Source organism: Mobula birostris, unplaced genomic scaffold, assembly GCF_030028105.1.
Source record: "Mobula birostris isolate sMobBir1 unplaced genomic scaffold, sMobBir1.hap1 scaffold_338, whole genome shotgun sequence".
Lineage (NCBI taxonomy): Eukaryota > Metazoa > Chordata > Chondrichthyes > Myliobatiformes > Myliobatidae > Mobula > Mobula birostris.
In genome coordinates this window covers 502,440-520,045 of record NW_027276447.1, presented here as the reverse complement: position 1 = coordinate 520,045, position 17,606 = coordinate 502,440, and the positions used below count along the sequence as shown (strand labels likewise).

The following is a 17,606-nucleotide window of genomic DNA, read 5'->3' as shown; positions in this document are numbered from 1 at the left end:
TTAGGTTGAAAGGAAAGCTTAAAAGTTTGAGAGAGCCATGGTTTTCAAAGGATATTAGAAACTTGGTTCCAAAAAAGAGAGATATCTACAATAAATATAGGCAGCATGGAGTAAATGAGGTGCTCGAGGAATATAAAGAATGCAAAAAGAATCTTAAGAAAGAAATTAGAAAAGCTAAAAGAAGATATGAGGTTACTTTGGCAAGTAAGGTGAAAATAAATCCGAAGGGTTTCTACAGTTAGATTAATAGCAAAAGGATAGTGAGGGATAAAATTGGTCCCTTAGAGAATCAAAGTGGACAGCTTATGTGTGGAGCCTAAAGAGAGGGGGAGATTCTGAACAATTTACTTTCTTTGATATTCACTAAGGAGAAGGATATTGAATTGTGTAAGGTAAGGGAAACAGGTAGGGAAGTTATGAAAACTATGATGATTAAAGAAGAGGAAGTACTGTCACTTTTAAGAAATATAGAAGTGGATAAGTCTCCGGGTCCTGACAGGATATTCCTTTGGACCTTGAGGGAAGTTAGTGTGAAAACAGCAGGGGCTCTGACAGAAATATTTCAAATGTCATTAGAAATGGGGATGGTGTCGGAGGATTGGCGTATTGCTCATGTTGTTCCATTGTTTAAAAAGGGTTCTAACAGTAAACTTAGCAATTATTGGCTTGTGAGTTTGACGTCAGTGGTGGGTAAATTGATGGAAAGTATTCTTAGAGATGGTATATATAATTATCTGGATAGACAGGGTCTGATTAGGAACAGTCAACATGGATTTGTGCGTGGAAGGTCGTGTTTGACAGATCTTATTGAATTTTTTGAAAAGGTTACTAGGAAAGTTGACAAGGGTAAAGTGGTGGATGTTGTCTATTTGGACTTCAGTAAGGCCTTTGACAAGGTTCCACAGGGAAGGTTAGTTAGGAAGGTTCAATTGTTAGGTATTAATATTGAAGTAGTAAAATGGATTCAGCAGTGGCTGGATGGAAGACGCCAAAGAGTAGTGGTGGATAACTATGTGTCAGATTGGAGGATGTTGTGTAGCGGTGTGCCTCAGGGATCTGTACTGGGTCCAATGTTGTTTGTCATATACATTAATGATCTGGATGATGGGATGGTAAATTGGATTAGTAAATATGAAGATAGGTGGAGTTGTGGATAATGAAGTAGGTTTTCACAGCTTGCAGAGAGATTTAGGCCAGTTAGAAGAGTGGGTGGAAAGATGGCAAATGGAATTTAATGCTGATAAATGTGAGGTGCTACATTTTGGTAGGACTAATCAAAATAGGACATACATTGTAAATGGTTGGGCATTGAAGAATGCAGTAGAACAGAGGGATCTAGGAATAATAGTGCATAGTTCCCTGAAGGTGGACTCTCATCTGGATAGGGTGGTGAACAAAGCTTTTGATATGCCGGCCTTTATTAATCAGAGCATTGAGTATAGGAGCTGGGATGTAATGTTGAAATTGTACAAGGCATTGGTAAGGCCAATTTTGGAGTATTGTGTACATTTCTGGTCAGCGAGCTACAGGAAAGATGTCAACAAAACAGAAAGAGTACAGAGAAGATTTACTAGGATTTTACCTGGGTTTCATCACCGAAGTTACAGAGAAAGGTTGAACAAGTTGGGTCTTTATTCTTCGGAGTGTAGAAAGTTGAGGGGGGACTTGATAGAGGTATTTAAAATTATGAGGGGGATAGATAGAGTTGACGTGGATAGGCTTTTTCCATTGGGAGTAGGGGAGATTCAAACAAGAGGACATGAGTTGAGAGTTAAAGGGCAAAAGTTTAGGGGTAACATGAGGGGGAACTTCTTTACTCAGAGAGTGGTAGCTGTGTGGAACAAGCTTCCAGCAGAAGTGGTTGAGGCAGGTTCGATGTTGTCATTTAAAGTTAAATTGGACAGCTATATGGGCAGGAAAGGAATGGAAGGTTATGGGCTGAATTCAGGTCAGTGGGACTAGGTGAGAGTAAGCGTTCGGCACGGACTAGAGGAGCCAAGATGGCCTTTTTCTGTGCTGTGATTGTTATATGGTTATATATGGTTCACTCAGTCTGCTCTCACAAGGCACGGACTTCAATCCAGATAACATCCTTGTAAATCTCCTCTGCACTCTCTCTATAGTATCCACATCCTTCCTGTAGTGAGGTAACATGATCTGAAAACAGTACTCCAGTTGGGGTCTAAGTTAGTTCTTATATAGCTGTAACATTACCTCATGGTTTTTGAAGTCAATCTCACAGTTGATGAGTGCCAACATACCATACACCTTCTGAACAACACTGCCAACCTGCGCAGCAGCTTTGAGTTTTCTATGGACATGGACCCCAAGATCTCATTGATCCTCCACACTGCAAATAGTCTTACAATTAATATTATATTCTGTCTTCAAATTTGAGCTACCAAAATGAACCACTTCACACTTATCTGGGTTGAACTCTATCTGCCACTTCTCAGCCCAGTTCTGCATCTTATCGATGTCCCGACATAACCTCTGACAACACTTCAGACTCTCCACAACACTCCAAACTTTTGTGTCATCAACAAACTTTCTAACCCACCCTTCTACTTCCTCATCCAGGTCACTTATAAAATCACAAAGAGGAGGGGCCCCAGAACAAATCCCTGCAGAACACCACTGGTCACCGACCTCCGTGCAGAATACAAACCATCTACAACCACTCTTTGCCTTCTGTGGGCAAGCCAGTTCTGGATCCACTAATTAAGGTCTCCTTGGATCCCATGCTTCATTATTTTTTGAATGAACCTTGTACAGGGAACCTTATCAAGTGCCTTCTTGAATTCCATATACACTACATCCATTTCTCTACATTCATCAATGTGTTTCAATGAATATGGACTTCCTGGCCTTGAAGGACATCCTAGCCCAGGTAGCTACATTGTCCAGGGTTACATCTTGCTTGGACATGGGTTACTGTAATGTCATCCATGAACCCCCATGTTGCAGGGCTCCAACACTGGGCCTCGGGTTATGCCTGCTGCTGCTGATATGAGGAGGTTCATACCCATGACAAACAAGATGGGGGAGATGGTACAGCTGGGTGGAATCCCTTTTTAGAGGTCTTGCCATCTGGTTGTAAAGTGGGCTGAAGTGAAGCGTAGCTTGAATCCTCCTAGGTAGCTAGTGATCACGTTTTGTATTACTGGCGAGATATGGTAGTGGTCCAGGCCAACCTGGATGAGGACGTGTGGACTAAAAAGACGACTGTTCGGTTGCCTTTCTTCTGCCTGACCTTGTGGATCAACTGGCTGATTATTGAGGTGTGTTCAAGGTACCCAGAGAAACCCGGGCTGCCACCTTTTAGGACGGATCTGTTGATATAGTGGTTCTCCATTAAGTAAGAAGTTAGCCTTCTTTCAACCACGGGGAAGAATATTTTGCACTCCGTGCTAAGGAGGGAGATTGTCCTAAACTGGGAGATTGTGGAGGAATCTTCTTGCTTAGGAACAAAGCATCCTTCAGCCATTTCAAGTATTATTGGACTCTGGCATGGTGCCAGAGGACTGGATAATTGCAAATGTCATTCCACTCTTTAAGAAAAGAGGAAGGCAGCAGAAAGGAAACTATAGATTTGTTAGGCTGATCTCAGTGGCTGGGAAGATGTTGGAGTCAATTGTTAAAGATGAGGTTATGGAGTGCTTGGTGACACAGGGCAAGATAGGATAAAGCCAGCATTGTTTCCTTGAGGAAAAATCTGACCTGATGAACCTGTTAGAATTCTTTGAGGAGGTTACAGGTAAGATAGATAAAGGGATGTATTGGATGTTGTATATTTGGACTTTCAGAAGGCCTTTGACAAAGTGCCACACTTAAGGCTGCTTACACATTAAGAACAGATGGTATTACAGGAAAGTTACTGGCATGGTTAGGGAATTGGCTGATTGGTATGAGGCAGCAAGTGGGAATGAAAGGATCCTGTTTTGGTTGGCTGCCAATGACTAGTGGCGTTCTGCAGGGATCGGTGTTGGGACGAAATAGATGGTTTTGTTGTCAAGTTTGCTGATGATATGAAAGTTGGTGGAAGGGCAGGTATTGTTGAGGAAAGGTAGGCTTCAGAAGGACTTAGATAGATTAGGAGAACAGGCAAGAGAATGGCAAATGAAATACTATGTTGGAAAATGCATGGTCATGCACTTTGCTAGTAGAAATCAATGTACAGACTATTTTCTAATTGGGGAGAAAGTTCAAATATCTGAGATGCAAAGAGACTTGGGAGTCCTTGTGCAGAACACCCTATAGGTCAACTTGCAGGTTGAGTTGGTGGTGAGGAAGGCAAATACAATGTTGGCATTCATTTCAAGAGGTCTAGAATACAAGAGCAGGGGTGTGATAAGACACTCGAATATTGTGAAGTTTTGGGCTCCTCATCTAAGAAAGATGTGCCAGCATTGGAGAGGGTTCAGGGGAGGTTCACGAGGATGATTCCAGGAATGAAAGGGTTATCATACGAGGAACATTTGATAGCTCTGGGTCTGTTCTCGCTGGAATTTAGAAGGAGGAGGGGGGGATCTCATTGAAACATTTTGAATGTTGAAAAGCCTAGACAGAGTAGATGTGGAAGGGATGTTTCTCATGGTCTTATGGTCTTATTTTCCAGCTTGGTGGGATGGAGGTTTTGGTCCAAAGCTTCCTCATTATCTTCCACAACCTCTGCAGGAGTTTTGGGCATTTCTTATATACCACTTGGTGCTGGGATGGCACCTGACTTTGCTCTCTTGATGATATCCTGGACCTCCTGCCACATGGGATCTGCCACGTTCAGCTCAGTTGCTGGTATTCGTCGTTGGGGGATTTTTGGATTGAATTCTAGTCCCTGATTCCTGCAGGGATCACTGTGTAATTCCTGCAGAAATTCTTCCACCTGCTGCTTTGCTTTGGTTAGGGTACCAGATTTTTGCTGGCTGAGAAAAGCCTTGGTGAACCTGAATGGGTTTTTAACAAACCACACTCTCCTTCTCTCTTTGCTTGCTTTCACAGCTGTTCCACCCTCCTGAACTTGCGCAGCTGTCCCTACAGTTTGCTGAATAGATCCTTGACACCCTCTTTTTTATCAGATGGACTGTATTTGAATCGTCTGTTCAGAGTCTTTATTTCACTTCTCAGATGACGAATCTCCCTTTCCCTCCTGTTTGCTTTCTTCTCCATTGGGCTGAATCACTCTTTACCAAAGTTGAACCCAATGACTGTGATGGAGTTTTTTTTTTCTGTAGACAGGTCCCGCTAATGTAGCTTCCAAGGTGCAATCCAGGTCGTCATCGAACTGCTTCCAAGATCCCGTGTCTGGTGATCTAGGCTATCTGATCGGCTGAATGGATTAGTGCTTCAGAGAGGGCACTGACTGGGTCTCTTTGGTACTGGGGTGTCTCAGCTATGGAGAAATCTTCAGCTGTGTGGGGTGCTTCCTGGCTGGAGTTCTCCATCGTCTCACCAACTGTTGAATCTGTGTTTTGCAATTGAATTGCCTTTGTTCTGCAGCTGGACTTGCTTTGCTGTATCTTGAGGCCTTTGATGATGTTGCAGATTTTGCCTCAAATGGCACTTTGAATGCCTCTCTGCTCAGTGTTGTTTGCTTGAGCCTTCTCGTTATTGTATTTCCAGTCCTGGCCATTGCCATTATGTCCATCCTATTTAGTCTCTCACCCCCCTCACTCTTGGGAGTGTCTGGGCTATTGTGTATTTAATTCAACCGTAGCTTGTATGGTTCCCTCTTGTGAGTCATGCACACAAGGTTGCTAGCCTTGTGTGCCCGTGTCAGTCTTCCCTGGAGATCAGTTGTCTTTCCAGCATCAGCGACCTTCCTCGATTGCCATCCAGTCTTTCCTGGAAGTCACTAGCAAACCAGAAGTCACTTGCATCATACACTGGGGTGCTCTCTACAGTTATCTGGTGAGGTAACCATAGCCTTTGGCTAGGAGCAGATGTCGTTAGGTGGTGCCCAACCTTCACAGAGTGTTTCAACACTTAACCATTGCACTTTCCAATTGGCAGGTCAGCAATGGTGGCCAAGTCACTGCCTATATGCCCCCGACTTCCAGCTCAACTCCTCTTGCCTGCTCCATATCCAGCAAAAGGCTCTTTCTGCTTCCTCCCCCATCCTGCGAGCTGCTTGGTTCCTCGTCTTTCCATCAAGGCCCAGCGCAGACGGCAATCTCCATACCAACCTTGCCAGGAACCCTGTACAGCTGATCTCCACTGGGAATAGGCACGACTGCCATCCTTTGTCCCTACACTCCAGGACTAAGGATTGGTACTTCAGGGCCTTCCTCTCATGAGCCCCCTCGCGTCCTTCCTCCCATGGTACTGTGAGCTCCACCAGGATGATCTTCTTGTCTTGGGTGGGCGGCAATACAATATCTGGTCAAAGTGTGGTTTCCACCACCTCCCTTAAATGGAATAACTTGCAAAAGTGTATCATTCCCTAAGACAGAAAGCAATGCAGAGAAGTTATTATGGTCATACAACTTATGACCAATGACTGGTGAAATGCAAATACTGCTATCGATATCAGTTACAGGTCAGTAGTCACCCTACAGTTGCAGAAGGTGAGTAGCTGGGTGGCTGTCAGGAGAAATAGAAATTTTAATAGGCAGTTAACACAGAGCCTATTATGGTCATTCCCTCAAAATTTAGTATACTGCTTTGGATACTGCTGTGGGTGAGCCTGGAAAAATGCCACAGAGACCGGGTTACTGGCACTGAGCACAGGTCTGTGGTGCAGAAGGGAAAGAGGAAGAAGAAGGGAGCAGTAGTGATAGGGAACTCGATGGTCGGGGGAACAGACAGGAGATTCTGTGGAGATGAACAAGACACCCGGATGTTATGTTGCCTCCCAGGTGCCAGGGTCAGAGACATCTTGGATCGCATCCACCGCATTTTGGAGGGAGAGAAGAACAGACAGATTAGCAGAATGGGCAAGGGAGAGGCAAATAAAATACAATGTTGGAAAATGCATGGTCATGCACTTTGGTAGAAGAAATAAGTGTGCAGATATTTGTGCAGAAATGTGTGACATTTGCAGACGTGCGAAGAAATATTCGTTTTCTAAACGGACAAAATCCAAAAGTCTGAGATACAAAGGGATGGGAGTCCTTGTGCAGAACACCCTAAACTTTGGTTAACTTGCAAGTAGAGTCGGTGGTGAGAAAGGCAAATGCAATATTAGCATTCATTTCACAAGGTGTAGAATATAAGTGCAGGGATGTGGTGCTCAGGCTTTATAAGGCACTGGTGAGTCCTCACCTTGCGTATTGTGAACAGTTTTGGGCTCCTTATCTACGAAAAGGTGTGCTGGCATTGGAGATGGTCCAGAGGAGGTTCACCAGAATGATTCCAGGAATGAAAGGGTTATCATACGAGGAATGTTTGATGACTCTGGGTCTGTACTCGCTGGAATTCAAAAGAATGAGGGGGGATGTCGTTGAAACCTTTTGAATGTTGAAAGGCCTAGACAGAGTAGATGTGAAAGGGATGTTTCCCATGGTGGGGGAGTCTAAGACAACAGGGCACAGCCTCAGGATTCAGGGGTGTCCATTTAAAACAGAGATGTGGAGAAATTTCTTTAGCCAGAGGGTGGTAAATTTGTGGAATTTATTACCACAGGCAGCTGTAGAGGCCAGGTCATTGGGTATATTTAATGCAGAGATTGATAGGTTCTTGATTGGACACGGCATGAAAGGGTACAGGGAGAAGGCCGGGGAGTGGGGCTGAGGAGGGGCAAAAAGGATCAGTCATGATTGAATGGTGGAACAGACTTAATGGGCCAGATGGCCTTATTCTGCTCCTATGTCTTATGGTCTTCTGGTCTTACCAATCCTTTATCAATGAGTATAAACATTGAACAGTACAGTACAGCACAGGAATAGGTCATTCAGTCTACAATGTCTGTGCAGAAAACTATGCTGAATTAAATTATTTTTCTTTTGTCAGTATATGATCCATATCCTTCAATTCCCTATACATTCATGAGCCTATGTGACAAACTCTAAAACATAATTATACAAGATTTTTCTTGAAGTAGAAGATACAGATTTATGCGAATTAGCAATACAAACTAGAATTGTTTTCATTCTACATACCATGAATTCATTGCCTGACTTAGCAATGACTGCTAATTCTGTCCTTACTTAACCCGTGATTTATAATCCAGAAGGCTTTAATAATTACAGTTTTCTCATTTTATATATATTCTTAGGATTTGAAACCTGATAATATGGGTGCCTTGCTTGAAGAACCATGCCACTGTAGGTTAATATATTAGAAAATATAGATTAAATAGAGCTCTTCAGAGCAACATATTACAATTTTTTAACTTTATTTATGTAAAAAAACACCATTACATAAAATGTCATTCGGACCTCAATGTGTGAAGAGAAGTTAACTTGTATGAATGAAGGTTTCGTTGAATATTTTCTTTAATGCTGAAGATAGACAAATCCATCAGGAATCAGCTAAAAAGGGTGCAATCATGGTAACTTAAGAGGTGAGGTAGGATACTGGTTAGCACAATGCTATCACAGCTTGGTGTGTTCCAGAGTTTGGAGTTCATTGTCTGTGAGGAGTCTGTATGTTTCCCCTTGTGAATGTGTGGTTTTCCTGTGGGTGCTCCAGTGTCCTCGCACAGTCCAAAGTCCTACTGGTTAGTAGATTAGTTGTTCATTGTGAATTGTCCGGTGATTAGGCTACAGTCAAATAGCTGGGTTGCTGGTATTGCTGCTCGTTGAGACGGAAGAGCCTGTAATGCATTAAATAAATAACATAAAAACAAAGAGGGACACATACATCAAGCAAGAACAAGGGATTGCTTTGGAGGGCATAAAGATTTCAGAAAATATAAAGAATGCATTGAGAAGGTGGGATTAATCTATAGGAAGGTGAAGAGTTTTAACTTCAATGCTTGGAGCCAATGGTCATCAATTTAAATCAGGAGTGATTAACTAGTCATGTTAATACAGAACCAGAAGTGAAATCATTGGCTTTTGGAAAGTTGAGCATCATGCTATCAATGCTACTCATCAAGAAGTTCTTAGGCATATTAGATAAATATTGTTTATATAATGATCCAATTATGCTCTCTTCTCATTGCTACCAGGAGACTGAAGACACACACTCAATATTTCAGGAACAGCTTCTTCCCCTCTGTCATCAGATTTCTGAATGGACAATGAACCCATGAACACAACCTCACTACTTTTCCTTCTCTTTTTGCACAACTTACTGAATTTATTTTTTGTATCTACTTCTTCTTGTAATGTATTGTTTTTATTACTATGTTTGCAGTGTACCACAACCACAGAACAACAAATTTCATCACATATGCCGATGATATTAAACATGATTCTGTTCTGCTATTAATGATGTTATTTTTGCAGGGAAACAACATGTTCAACCTGAACTGAAAAATCAAGTGACCACTAGATGCAATGTAACAGAGAATGTAGTAATCAGCCAACCTCAGTGGCACGTGGAAATCAACAAAACAGTACATTTCTTTGGTGTAATCTTACAGAATAGCTCTTTGGAAAGTATGGTATGTGCTAAAAAGCTGATGTGTGCATTTACAAACTCCTGTGCAGCCACTGGAAATCATGTAACATTGACGGTTCTGAGTAAGTTAACTTTAACAAAATGTTTCACTAACCCTTGTCATGCACATATTTATGAACTTAGAGTCCTAGAAAAGTACAGCACAGAAACAGGCTTTTCGGTCCATCTAGTCCATGCCGAATCATTTAAACTGCCTACTCCCACTGACCTGCACTGTGACCATAGTCCTCCATACCCCTAGTATCCATGTACCTATCCAAAATTCTCTTAAATCAAGCTCATATGCACCACTTGCATTGGCAGCTTGTTCCATACTCTCAAGACTCTCTGAGTGAAGAGGTTTCCCCTCATGTTCCTTTTAAACTTTTCACTTTTCACCTTTCACCCTTAATCCATAACCATAAGTTGTAGTCCCACCCAACTTCAGTGGGAAAAGCCTGCTTACATTTACCCTATTATACCCCTCATAATTTTGTATACCTCTATCAGATCCCCCCTCAATCTTCTACATTCCAAGGAATAAAGTCTTAACCTATTCAATCTTTCCTTATAATTCAAGTCCTCCAGTCCCAGCAACATCCTTGTAAATTTTCTCTGCACTCTTTCAATCTTATTTACATCTTTCCTGTAGATAGGTGACCAAAGCTGCTCAAAATACTCCAAATTATGCCTCACCAATGACTTATATAACTTCAAGATAACATCCCATCTCCTGTACTCAACACTTTGATTTATGAAGGAAGATGCGGCAAAAGCTTTCTTTATGATCCTATTTACCAGTGACACCACTTTCAATGATTTATAGACCTGTATTCCCAGACTCCTTTGTTCTACCACACTCCTCAATGCATTACCATTCACCGTGTAAGACCCACCCTGGTAGGTCCTACCAAAGTTCTACACTTCACCATTTTTCAGCCCATTTTTCAAGCTGGTCCAGATCCCACTGCAACCCATGATAGTCTTCCTCGTGGTCCACTCCACCCCGCTTCTTGGTGTCATCTACAGATTTGATGAACCGGTTAATCACATTATCAACCAGATCATTGATATAGATGACAAACAACAATGGACCCAGTACCAATCCCTGCAGCACTCCACCAGTCACAGGCCTCCAGTCAGATAGGCAACCTTGGCTTCTCCCACAACTGCCACACTCTGGCTTCTCCTACAAAGCCAATGTCTAATCCAATTTATTACCTCATCTTGAATGCCAAGTTCAAGATGAACCTTCTTGGCCAGCCACCCGTGTGGGATCCAGTCAATTGGCTTACTAAAGTCCACGTAGTCAACATCCACTGCCTTGCCTTCATTCACTTTCCTGGTAACTTCCTCGAAAAACTCCATATGATTAGTTAGACATGACTCAGCACACACTATGCTGACTATCCTTAATCAGTCCATGTCTATCCAGTCCCTTGGAATGCCTTCCAAAAACTTTACCACTGCTGATGGCAGGCTCACCAGCCTATAAATCCCTGATTTCTGTTTAGAGACGTTTTTAAACAGCAGAACAACGTTGGCTATTTTCTAACCCTCTAGTACCTCTCCTGTTATTAAGGATGACTTAAATATCTCTGCTAGGGCCCCAGCAATTTCTGCACTTGCCTCCCATGGGGTCTGAGGGAACATCTTGTCAGATCCTAGGGATTTATGTACCCTAATTTGCTTCAAGACAGCAAACACCTCCTCCTCTGTAATTTGTATAGGGTCAGTGAAGTCCATACCACTTTACCTCACTTCTATGGACTCCCTGTTCATCTCCTGAATAAATACAGACGCAAAAAATTCATTTAAGATCTCCACCTCATCTTTTTTTGATTCTATGCATAGATTGCCTTCCAGAGGGCCAATTTTGTCCCTTGCTATCGTTTTGCTCTTAACATATCACCTTATCAGCTAGGGCACACTCATAACTTCTTTTAGCCTTCCTGATTTCTTCCTTAAGTTTTCTCTTGCATTTCTTATACTCTATAAGCACCTTATTTGTTCCTGCCAGGCACATCCTTTTTTATCTTCACCATGTTGAAATGGGAATTGGAAGAAGAATTGAAATGGGTGGCCTCCAGCAGTTCCCGTTTTTGTGGAGGATAAAGTGAAGGAGCTCGGCGAAGCAGTCTGCCTATCTACGTCAGGTTTCACTGGGAGCACTGGATGTGGAGGCTAGTGGGGTGGTGGGTAAGGACAAGAGGAACCCTGTCCCTTGTGCGGTGGCAGGAGGATGGGGTGAGGGCAGATGTCACTTACTACCTAATAGCCTCCACATCCAACTGGTCCCTCCCCAATCATCTCCCTCCTGGTACCTATCCTTGCAAGTGGAACAAGTGCTACACCTGTCCCTACACCTCCTCCCTCACTACCATTTAGGGCCCCCAAACAGTCCTTCCAGATAAGGTGACACTTCACCTGTGAGCCTGTTGGGGTCATCTACTATATCCAGTGCCCCCAGTGTGGCCTCCTGTATATTGGTGAGATCCGTCATAGACTGAGAGACTGCTTTGCCAAGCACCTATGCTCCATCTGCCAGAAAAAGCAGAATTCCCTAGTGGCCACCCATTTCCATTCTACTTCCCATTCCCATTCTGACATGTTAGTCCATGGCCACCTCTACTGCCATGACGAGGCCATATTCAGGTTCGAGGAGCAACGCCTTATATTCTGCTTGGGTAGCCTCCAACCTGATGCATGAACATTGATTTCTTGAACTTTCAGTAATTGCCCCACTTACCAAGTATGCCTTTGTCAGAAAACAACCTGGCAAATCCACACTTGCCAGATCCTTTCTCATTCCATCAAAATTGGCCTTTCTCCAATTCAGAATCTCAACCCATGGACCAGACCTATCATTTTTGTATATTTACTTTGAAACTAATGGCATTGTGATCATTGAATTCAAAGTGTTCTCCTACACAAACTTCAGTCATCTGCCTATCTCATTCCCCAATAGCAGACCAAATATCACACACTCACTTGTTGGAACTTCTAGGTACTGAGGAAGGAAATTTTCCAGAACACATTTGACAAACTCTATCCCATCTAGTCCTTTTACAGTATGGGAGTCCCAGTCACTTGCTGTGAGCTAGTTTTTATTTATAGAGTGCATCAATATTTTCGAGAAATTTTGTCTATTTTAAAGCCTTCACAATAAGTAAACCATTGTATGAAAACTTTTTGGGATTTAGTCATAGTCCAGTCAATAAACTGTGCACCAAGGATTAATTATTGATCTCTGTTGTGCAAATCAGAGCAGAGTTAAGATAAAAACAGACAAATTGGACAATGGAATATTAGTGTGCTTTATCAATTGATCTGATTAAAGTGTTTTTAAGTGGAGTTAAGATACCTAGGAAACTGAGAAATATTATTGTCAGGAAATTGATAAATGGAAAAAAAATTCTTAATCTCTGAATGTCATTTTAGTTTTTGTAGTCTCAATTACACACAATAACGTAATGTATTGCCCACTCTAGTCTGTCCTTTTAGTGCAAAGTATCAGAATAGTTTAAAAGATCAACTTGTGACAACGTGCCGAAATGCTAAGGGTGGCCTTGCAGAAAATATTGTGTGGATTTCATCAAAAGCGAGACGGAAGTATGAACATGAACAGCAGAATGCAAGCAGGACTGTTGCTCATAATTACAAGTCACCACGATATAGCAACCATTTGGAGAACATAACCTGCCTAATAAACCATCCAGTAACTTTTACACCTTTGGAACTATTCATAAGATGTGAGTATTTTTTTAATATTTCCTATTACTGCGTATGATTTGGAAATGCAATCTGAAGTTATACAATGTAGAACAATACAGCTCAGAACCTTGGTCCACAAACCAAATATGCCAAACACAATGCCAATTTAAACTAATCCTATCTGCCTGCCCATGGTACTTATTTGATTTCCTTCCTGCTCTTGTATCTGTCTAAATATCTCTTAAATATTGCTATTGTATCTCCATCCACAATCTCCCTGGGCAATGTAATGCAACTTTGTCTAGCGTTTCCTTATGCTTAATCAAGATTTACTCGCATTTGGAAAAATGCAGAGACTAATTGAGGATAGTCAGCATGGTTTTGTGCATGGGAAGTCCTGACACATAATTTTAGACCATAAAACCATAAGACATGGGAGCAGAGTTAAGCCAGTCATCCCATCAAGTCTGCTCTGCCATTTCATCATGGCTCCTCTTTCACCTCAGACGGTGGAGAAAGTTTGGTATGGGCCTCCAAATCCCAAGAACTTTCTACAGGGCACAATTAAGAGCATTCTGACTGGATGCATCACTGCCTGGTATGGGAACTGTACCTCACTTAATCGCAGGATTCTGCAAAGTGGTGCAGACAGTCCAGTGCATCTGTAGTTGTGAACTTCCCATGATTCAGGACTTTTACAAAAACAGGTGTGAGAAAAGGTATGAGGCCCGAAGGATCATTGGGACCCGAGTCACCCCAACCACAATCTATTCCAGCTGCTACCATCTGGGAAATGGTACCGCAGCATAAAAGCCAGGACCAACAGGCTCCAGGAAAGCTTCTTCCACCAGGCCATCAGACTGATTAACTCATGCTGATTTGGGTGTATTTATATGTTACATTGACTGTTCTATTTATTATTAATTATTATAAATTACTATGATTGCACATTGCACACTTAAACAGAGATGTGACATAAAGATTTTTACTCCTCATGTATGTGAAGGATGTAAGAAATAAAGTCAATTCAGTTCAAACCTGAATCCCACTCAACCCCATACACCTGCCTTATCCTTTGATGCCCTGACCAACCAGGAAGCTAAAATATACCCATGGGCTTGGTCTCCACCGCAGAATTTAACTGAAATTTTTTGAGGAGATGATGAAGGTGATTGTAAGTAGGGAAATGTGTATTTTCTATATGGAGTTCAGTAAATTTAGTAAACATTTACAAATAATAAGTCATGTGGGATCCGCACAGTGAGTTGGTTAATTGAATTCCAGTTGGTATAGAAGACAGAAGGTAGCGATAGAGAACTGTTTTTCTCATTGGAAGTCTGTGATATGTTCCACCAGGATCAATGCTGGGATCCTTGATCTAAACAACGTCCTGGGGTACCTCCCCATTAACCTCCCTAAAGCCTCCACTTTCTTCTGATAGTGTGCCATTCAGAACTGTCACAATACTCCAAATATTTTATACAGCTGTAATATTCAGTTTAAAAAATTCTGAGATGGGCACATGACTGTGCAGAGAATGGAGGGATATAGACATTCTGTAGGCCGTAGGGATTAGTTTAGTTTGGTGTTTCTTTAGTTTGCCACAATATCATGGGTCAAAGATTTTTTTCTAGGTATGTAACGTTGTGATTTTTGGACTCAATGTCTTGATCTATAAAATAAGCATATTGTACCACCCTGTCCAATCATGTTGCCATGTTCAGGAATCGATTAATTTGCACTCCAAGATTTTAATGTCTCCCGAGGGCTCTGCTGTTTATTGTGCACTTCCCTTTTGCATTTGGCCTCCCAAAATACCTCTCCTGATGCTTGTGGATTGAACTCCTTCTGCCATTTCCTCACACAAATTTCCAACTCATTTACATCCCACGGTATCCTTTGACATCGTCAATATCCACAGCGCTTTCTCAAATGGGAGCAAATCCTGGCCTTAGATATTCTTTCCAGGGATGTAAGGCCCATCAGCCTGTCATTTCCTAGATTATCCCTGTGGCCCTTAAACAAAGGTATAACATGCACTAATCTCCAGTACCCTGGGACCTCAAATGTAGCTAAAGAGAATCCTGTGAAATGCTTATCAGCAAGCTTCTAATTTGGCTTGGTCAATATTCTGGGATAGTTCAAACAGGCCCTGGAAAAACACTGTTTTCCAAGACACCCATTGTTGCCTCCTCCTTAATATCAACAAACCCTAGAATATCGGAATATTTATCAGTGATCTCTGTCGTGTATAACAGTGCAAGGTACTCATTTTGATCTCACCCTCTTACCCTCTTTCTCGGGATCTACAGATTAATTACTTCCATTGTTCATGAGTAATAACCATTTCCTGATTAATGCTTCTACTGTTAATAAATTGATAAATTGTCTCAGTATTTTCTTTAATCTACCCACAAAGAACATTTCCTAGCCCCTTAGTGCTTCTATTTCCTTGTTCAAGTTTATTCTTGCATCCTTTACATTCCTCAAAAACCTTGTCTGGTTTCAGCTTTCTGATCTTTACATACATTTTCTTCCTTTTCCTTTATGACTGACTTTACAATATATCTTGTTATCCAAGGTTCCTGAACCTTGCCACCCTGTCATCTTATCTTTCATCCTCACAGGAATATGCTGGTCAAGTACACCAACCAACTGGTTCTATAATACGCTCCCACATGTCAAATCTTTATTTATCCCCAGAAAGCCACTTACAGTCAACTTCTGCATTTTCTGTTGCAATTAGCCCAGGAACAGTTATTACCCGTCAACCATCTGGCTTTTGAACCAAAGGGGCACCACTCACCGAATGCTGAACTGCTCCCACAACCTATGGACTCAAGGACTCTTCATCTCATGTTTTCAGTATTTATTGCTTACTTATTTGTATTGTTATTGTTTCTGTTTGTTTATTTTTCTCTTTTTGTATTTGCTCTGTTTGTTGTCATTTGCACATTGGTTATTTGTCCATCTTGTTATTTGCCATTTTTCATTGATTCTCTTGTGTATATTTTTGTATTTAGTGTGAATACCAAGAAGAAAAGAAATCTCAGGGTAGTAAATGGTGAAATATATGTAATACTTTGATAATAAATTTACTTCAAAGTTTTGACATTTGAAATTTGATCCAAGGCTGAGTGGAGAGCCAGTGATATTGTATCCATTGTTGACCTATTGTGGTGATAGGCAAATTGCAGTGGGTCCAGGTCCTTGCTTATGCAGGAGTTGATTCCAGCCATGACCAACCTATCAAAGCACTTCCTCACAACAGATGTGAGCGTGAGTACTCAAGAGCGAGGTGGGCTTGGAGATTTCCTGAACTACCTGACGGCTTCCAGTTTGTTTAGTACTTACACCTATGTCCTCTCTGCTTACGCATGTTTAAAGTATAATCCAACCACATTGCTAAAATTGTGAGTCTAATAGATGTGGTACAATGTCTTCTGCTGCTGCTAAAGCTTCTACAACTAGAGACACTTCCTCTGCATGTCATTTTCTGGAATACTGGAAGTATCGGTGAGCTTCTACAGAGTGTAAAGTATGCCTTCCCCTCGGCCAAGATGTTCAGCTATGCATCACCCTCTTAATTACTTATTAACTAGAGAAGTGTCAGTAAAGACACATCATTCAACTGTCTGGTTTGTACCAACATCGCCACATTGAACCAAAAGCTAGATTAGAGTTTCTCTCACAGACCCACATCTCCCTCCCTGAAGCCCGTTTAGACACCAGATAATGCAATTGATCTCCATTGTCCGTTGAGGGCCATTGCACTCAGTACTGCAGTGCACAAACCAGAGATGGTTTGTTTAGGAAGCTGCCTGTGTTAATGAATAAACCATTTCTTCCACAGGTCCTTTCAGAATCAGAATTAAAAGCAACAGTCACGGTGTTAAGGGGAGGAAAAACAAATTTATCTTCAACACCAAGGACAGTGAGGGCATCATTCAGGTTGAAATAACAGGCTGTGTGGAGAAAGTTGACTTAAGCTGTTCAAAGTAAGTGAAATTGGTTTCCTGAAGTATTTGGGAAATGACTATTTAGTTCTATCCCAAAAATTATTTCAACAAAAGCTAACATTTCATATGATTGAAACATGCTTATAAATTGAAGATAAATGAATGACGGTGAGCTCAATGCGAACACAAATATCAAGACAAATACTTGCAAATGCAACACCTCAAGTGGCCATAAGTAATGTGTTGAAAGTCATGGAAGCCGTGTGGCTGTGTTTCCTATATGCTATGCGCATCCTGTAATCCTGATGGGCAATGCTTGACAAGTGTGCTATTACATCTGATTAACCATTAACAACTCGTACTGACGATAAATAATTATTTCTCCTTGTT

The 17,606-nt window shown here is 41.7% G+C and overlaps 1 long non-coding RNA gene across 1 annotated transcript; it reads left to right on the top strand.

The window, feature by feature from the left end:
- Positions 1–9,551: 9,551 nt before the first annotated feature.
- Positions 9,552–17,249, top strand: LOC140193001 (uncharacterized). Its single transcript, XR_011884555.1, has 3 exons — positions 9,552–9,626; positions 13,035–13,295; positions 17,111–17,249. It is a non-coding gene; the product is annotated as an uncharacterized lncRNA (long non-coding RNA).
- Positions 17,250–17,606: the final 357 nt, after the last annotated feature.